Below are 7093 nucleotides of genomic sequence, written 5' to 3' on the forward strand. Positions count from 1 at the left end.
GAAAGGAATGGTGACCTCAATTCAATGCACCAGTTCTCTTCCACACCCTCATCTTACAACCTGCCTGGGAAACACACAGAAATAGAGCATAGAAACAGGAGGATTCTCTTTGGGCTGAGAAAGAGGATGCGGTAACAGGAATAGAAGTTAACTTCTGGCCAGTGTGGAGCGGAAACAACAGTGCATTGAGTTACAAAGTGGCCTCATTAATGGTCACCAAAATTTAAATCAGCATGGGGGTAATGATATCCTGAAGGAGGACGGCCTCAGAAAGGTGAAAGTCACAAGGAGCAAAGCAATTCTTGCAAAGGAGCCTAGCAAAGGAAATGCTGAAGCAGCGCTTACATCTCCAGCAGGCTGAGGGCTTCCCTTGCCGGCCCGTACGCTCACAGACCCATTCCCCCACTATGTCACCACGTGTTTAATCACCACTAGGTACACAATACCAGAAAAGCCAAATTAAAAAGCACAGCCGGTAGGTGTAAAGGGAGGAAAAGTTACTGAGCCTTTTTTCCTGAATAACAGCCCACACGGCCTCATGCTCACAGAGGCCGCAGCACAGTGGTAGCTGCACCACAGCTTTTCGCTGTCCGCGAGAGGTCGATGGCGGTGGTTAACCTTGACAAATAACTATGTTTTGCCCTTGCCCATAGTGGCATGGCCCTCAGTATTCCTGTAATTTAATGTGGCTTTTGCTCAAAAGGTCAAGCCCCTTTCTCTCACGCCCGTATCAACCACCCAGGACAGTGGGTTTGCCCCGCTCCCAGCACCACCAGCTGCACAACAGAGCAGGGACACTGGGTTGGGTCACTTTGCAACTAGTCTCTTTCCCCACAAGGAAAGGGAGCCCCGGCCTCATCTTCCTAGCACACAGACAGGAGGGACAAAGCCACCAGAGAAGCACAGGCTGGAGGTGGGAGAGGAAACCGACCCAACCTCAACCTCAAACACAACCGCATCTGCCATTGCTAGGTTGGGTGGCCTGGTTAGAAACACAGCGTTATTGTTGCAGCTGGCAGGACTGCCCTGCGGGTTCAGTCTGCGAGCCAAAAGGAAAGCAGCAGTGTGCTCCGTGTCTGACCAGCACCGATGGGGAGCAGGAAGGTGTGAAGCCCTGAGAGCTACATACTTCAAGATCCAACTACGTGCGAGATCCAACGCTGCCAAGCTGAACCTCATTCATGGGGTGGAAACAGCACCCAGGCAGCCACACAGGGAGCTGGGCCTCACCCACACCAAAGGGACACATGGAAGGAGAGCCAAGCTTTGATGTCTAAGCCACTGTCAGGGGATGTTTGACCTGCATTAGAAAGGAGATGAAACCAGCTAACTCTGTCTGCAGAAGAGGACATCTGCAAGGCCAGGAAGTCCCACAGGACTATCTGAACTATCTTATACCTCCAGGCTGGCAATTATACTGTGAGCTGCAAAAGTCTTTAAAACCAGAGCTTGAATAGGGACCAGCAAATTTGATAGAAACGGCAAGATTGTTCCTCCCAAGAATGTCCACCTGTTTCTCCCACAAATTGCCTTCTGCAGAATTTCCCACCACTTTCAGCAGGCATATAGCTGCTCTCCAACCTCTCAAAGCCAGAGCCCTCCAGAGAGCTTCATTGTCTGGCAGCAAAACAAGGAAGGGGAACAGCAGCACTATCACCCCACTAAATGACATCCACCACATCATTGTACCCCCAGAAATGCCAAGAGCTGCCGGACCCTTCTTAGTACCAGCATTCCCAGCTTTTCTACCCACTGGCTGAGTTTTTCAGGTAAGGCCAGGTGTGGACTTCAGTGAATGCTATTGCAACCAGCGAGGACCATTTGAAAGCCTCCTCTGAAAGACACCATGCCAATATGTTTGCTGCTTACCCTGGAGTGCAGGGGACAAGTGACAGCATACCCTCCTAGTGCCAACTTGCCCTGTGTTGGCTTTGCAGGAACGTGGTCGCGCATGGCAGAGGCATCACTGCATATCTGAGCTCTCGGGTCTGACAGCGCAGCTCAGCACCACCAGCGGTGGCCACTGCATTGCCCTCGCTTATCCCAAAATGCTTCTTATGCCAGATTTTTCTTTTTTTTTTTTTTTAATGGGGAAAGGCAAAACCAGACCTCCTGCATGCAGACAATTTGTCTCTTCTGGACAAGTTCCAGCATGAGGAGGGTACTTTATACATATGGGCTCTCTTTCATGTTTGATTGCTGGACTAAGATCACATTGTTGTCCAGCTCAAGGCGGGGGCGGGGGGGGGGGGGGGGGGGGTAGGGAGGAAAGAGCAAAAAACCAGACAAATCAGGAAAGCATTAGGTAAACTTAGCTAAGAATACATCTTCTGACCAAATGGAGAGGCGATGCTCTTTCATATAATTAGATGGTCTACAGGAAGTCAAAAAGAACAAACTGTGATGCTTTCAGTGCTGTGGGCGATGTGTGATCCCCAGGAGACAATCACGTGTGTCCCCCCAAAGCACTGGGTCAGTGTCCCTGGGCAGGTTGTGAAGGAGGAGTGCGGTTTAAAATGCCCTCAGAAACTCCGTCATTGCGTTGCGGGTCCAAATGCCATCCCTCATTCAATGAAGAGACATGCATACGTGAAGATAAGGTGTGAAAACAAACCCTACCTGACCAGAAAGTGCTTCAATACTGTCTTTAGATTTGCACAAGGTGAGTAAAATGCTGGTTTTGGCAGTAAAGTGCCAGTGGCACAGACAACACAGGAGTAGGTCAGAGGAATGGGACTGTATTGCACACTGGAGGGGAAGACACGCTGTACCAACACATAGTATCAAACAATGAATGATCCTATTCTTCCTATAACGACTCTTTCCATAAAAACCTTCTCCTTAATAGGAACGGCAGAAATGGACATTGGAACAGGCAGGCACAGCAATGGGCATACGGGCCCGACACCCACATTTCTGCTCAGTGCCACCTGTGGCGGGCAGTGGGGATACAAAGGGTGGGATCCTTCACGTTCCAAGGTCAATGGCCAGGCTCAAATCATCTTTAGCCCAGGCCGTTGTTTTGGGAATGAACTCTTTACCAAAAAGAAACAAGTAAACATTTTCCATTCTCTTCTCTTCCTAGACATTGAGCAAGAGTAACATGTAAATTGCTTCCAGCGACTTCGAGACAACAAGGGAACAAACAACTATCAACAAGCATTACACTCGTTGCTTCACACGAAAACAGTTATGAGACTGAAGGCATCCTGACAGGCAATTGGAAAGCATTCCTTTTTATGCTAATTTTATTGTATTTTAGACCAATTTTCCATGATTTAAAATGTGCGATGTAATAAAGAGCTGGAATGCCTTCTTTTGTCATAATATTTCACACCCAAGGCCTCAGAGCACTTTTGTGAATCAAACTCTGCAATAGTTTTGCAAAGCAAAGGGTTTAGGAAGTAAAGAACTGGAAATAGAGGGCAGTTTTCAGAGCTGTTGGTGGTGACAAAGGAGCCTATAACAAAACCGAAGCAACGTCCCAATATCTGGCCTCCCCGGTCCCGTGTCGGGACCACGGGCTCTTTCCTTCCTTGGGCAGATGTCTGCTGACCACCCACTGGTTCCCTTCACCTGGTGCTGGAGCTCCTCACCTGCACACCCACGCTGCACTGTGCCCCGGGAATGAAAGAAATTCAGGAAGAAAGATGAGATGGTTTCATCAAGGGAGGAACAAGTAGGAAATGGCCAATGAAACATTGCACATTTTGCACTATTTCAGATTGTCCCCAGGAAGGGAACAGCATCAGCTCTCTTGGCACCCTTGCTAACTGGACCATAGCTAACCGGGACCATTTGACAGTTCAATTCTCATGGACAAGCAGCCCCGCTGCAAAAGCCAGTTGTAACCGGCGCTGTTAGACAAAGAGCTAAAAGCCTGAGCAAACATAAAGGCTGTGCTGCTTCTTGGTGATCCCACACAAACACACATGGGTGAGGCTTTTTAGTACTTCCATGCAAAGGAACTTGCCTATAACCATAGGCAATGGTAATGCAAACTTCATTAGATTATTGGCACATAGCTAAAGGGCTTCAGGGGACTACGAGCTGTTAGCTTAACTATACCCATATAGCAAAGCTCATATAACCCCTTCCTGAGAGCATTCCTCCACCACGGGCAGAATTTCCAGACAAAATGGGGAAGAAGCTGGGGCCTTTCCACTAATACAGCTTTGAGCAGTATGTTAAAAACAAAATCAAGTATCTGCCGATGCTTTGTCTGAGCAACAGTCAGCCCCTATACACCTTCAGTTGGGATAGGCAGGTTTAGGCGGCAGGACCACAACCATATCGGGTACAGTCTGCCATGCTCTCCATACTCAACACAACACAAAACCTCTCTACGTCCCTTTCAGGAGTCTCAGCTACTACAAATACTCATGAGCTAATTTTCCCCGCAGCTTTAAAGCATGAAAATTGATATTATCCTCATAATTTTTAGGGAAACTCATGTTGTCAAGAGAATTAGCCTGGCCAAAGTTAGAGAGGAAGGGCTGTGGCAAAACTGGGACCTGACTGTGAATCTCTTTTCCCATAGATCTCCATCTTACTTCTCAAGGCATAAGCACTACTAGGGAAGATCACTGGAACGTAAATGGTTTTAATGTTGATATTGCCTAAGATTTCAGTGATTATGGCTCATTTCCACCATCAGTTTAGACAGAAACTGAGCAGGCACCAGGCTGTGCGAGGCAGAAGCCTGTGCCCACATTGTAACGCTCTCCACACCTTAAAGGAGCACACGTACAAACCCTCTGTGCCTCAACGAGTACAGAACAGGGTGCATGCAGACGGCACAGACGTCTGCTCTCAGCGGCTCTCAGGAATGTGCCGCTTGCGGGGCGGCTCGATGATACACCGTCCTGCATCCAGGAGGGCTTTGTTCTCTGTGGGGTGAAACCTCAGCCTTCAGTTTATTAAATGCAATTGCAGAAGCCAAAAGGATGAGTCACAAAGCCGGTTGTGTAAGCATGCATATGATGAAAGCACAGAGGACATGCATTTTCTTCACGGAGGACTGCTTGGGTCTGGCAAAGTCCTTCTGATGGGCATGGGCGGGTGGTTGGGGCATAGCCCCCATCCGTCACCCCCCATCCGATACCAGCGAGGGCTAAGGCAGATGGCCTGTGCAGGTATTGGCCACAAACTAGCCACAGAGCAATAAAGCAAACAGCAGGTACAGACACAGTGGTGGGGACACATCGGCACCCATCCTCCCCTGCAACGCCAGCGATAAAGCTCTCTCTGTTGCTAGTGAGGATTTGGCCAAAAAAAGGGGAGCTGTGAGTCCCTTCTACCTTCCTCCGATACGGTGCTGTCTCTCCGTGCCTTGCTGGCCACATCAGCTCCCAACTCACCTTCTCACTGCCCCTGTGCCCCAGCCCCTTTTAAAAGATAAATTAGGAAAAGAGAAAGGGAGGGGAAGAAGGATGAGCATCCCTAGAGCTCCGCCAACAAAAGCTGCCGGCACAGGACACCTTTGCCAGTGAGCAGATTGCAAACAGCACCAACTGCGGGATGCAAAACATACAGAAGCAAAAGGGCTGCAGCATCTCCTGGCTCAAGCTGGGCAGCATTTTTCTGATCCCTCCGCTCCCGCTCAGCAGATTGCAAAGCCTTCGCCAGGACCAAACACCTGCCCAACCACAGAAGCTGCAGCAGGGCGGGCAGCCTTTCGTCAGGACTGGATTCCTCTCTTTTGCGTTGGGTCTGATCAAGAGGCTTTTGCTTAGGAAAAACAAGGCTGCCTGTGGAGCAGCACTGGGGAGAGGGAAGGAGAAGCAAACGCCTGCGGGTGCTGCTGCTGTGGCAGAGATGTCTCGACCTCAGAGAGGGACCTGCTCGTATCCCCACAGGGTCTAGAAGGAAAACAAAAGCTATGGCTTAAAATCAGCTCCGGGGACAGCTGTGCCTTTACGTTGCCATCGCTCACAAGTTTCCGCCCCACAGCTGTGAGCTGCTTTGGTGGTGTAGGTAGACTCTCGGGAAAAGTGACCAGGGGTCGGATCCGCTTTGTTCTCCTCACCCAGACTGTCTCTTTTCCTTACCCCCTGCCTCCAGCCAGATGTCCTCACTGCCTCTCTCCTGCCAGCCCTTGCGTTCACCCTGGTGTTAATTCAGCAATTCAATTCAGGAAGATGATCCAGCTGAAATCCTTAGCAAGAAAAAAAAAGAAGTTTCCAACCAGAATATAAGCACTGCCTTTGAACACAAAAACCTTCCTAATTTGTTTAAAAAAACCCCAAAAAATAGAAGAAAGAAAGAAAGAGACTGAAGTGTCTTCATAAAAACCTCCTTTTAAGATGAAGTACCATGAAAATACTGACCTCCGAACACTGTACACTGAGTTGAAGAGGAGGTGGTGCCTTTACTGAAAGAGACACCAGGCTGTATGGAAATCATCACTGGTTTACTCTTTTAAAATAAATCAGCTGGCAAAGTTATGACGTGACCTACTTAATTTGTTGTCTTGAAACTTGACAAGCATTTAAGATTCGTTCCCAAAGCCTGGAAAAGGAGAAGGGGAGCGGGGGTCAGGGGGAATGCAGGCATCATATCCAAATCCCTGTGTTGAGACGTCATCCTCTTTTAGACACTACAAAAAGGCACCATGACAGCAGTCAGTGGCTGCAGCAGTGCTACAAATGAGAGGAAAACTGGCCTCCAGCAGCCCTTCATAAGGAAGTCCAGTCCATTGGCCTGCCTTAAAGCAAGTCAAACACAGCGTTTCTAGCAGAGATTTGTTCCATATATTTTGAGAATTTTCTGCTGATGGAGGTTTTGGTCCACACCTGAGCAAGCTATCTTCCTCACTGTCTTCTACATAGCCAGAGGTTGTTACTGCACCAAGCACTTACTCTTGTCTCTCCCAACCTTGCACTTTCTCTCCTGCTACCTTCTCACTTCCTCGTTTCTACTCGTTTTACACGAAACGCGGTGCCCAAACTCATGAGGAGGTTTCTCTGCAAGGGTACACTTTTGTGTACACATTTTTGTCCCTGTGCACCCCAGCTCCAATGCACTCCTGCACTTGTTTCAGTTTCAACATATACTACAGAGTACACCTCCCTTCTGCCAACCCAGCCTTTTG

Source organism: Rissa tridactyla, chromosome 3 (genome assembly GCF_028500815.1).
Source record: "Rissa tridactyla isolate bRisTri1 chromosome 3, bRisTri1.patW.cur.20221130, whole genome shotgun sequence".
Classification (NCBI taxonomy): domain Eukaryota; kingdom Metazoa; phylum Chordata; class Aves; order Charadriiformes; family Laridae; genus Rissa; species Rissa tridactyla.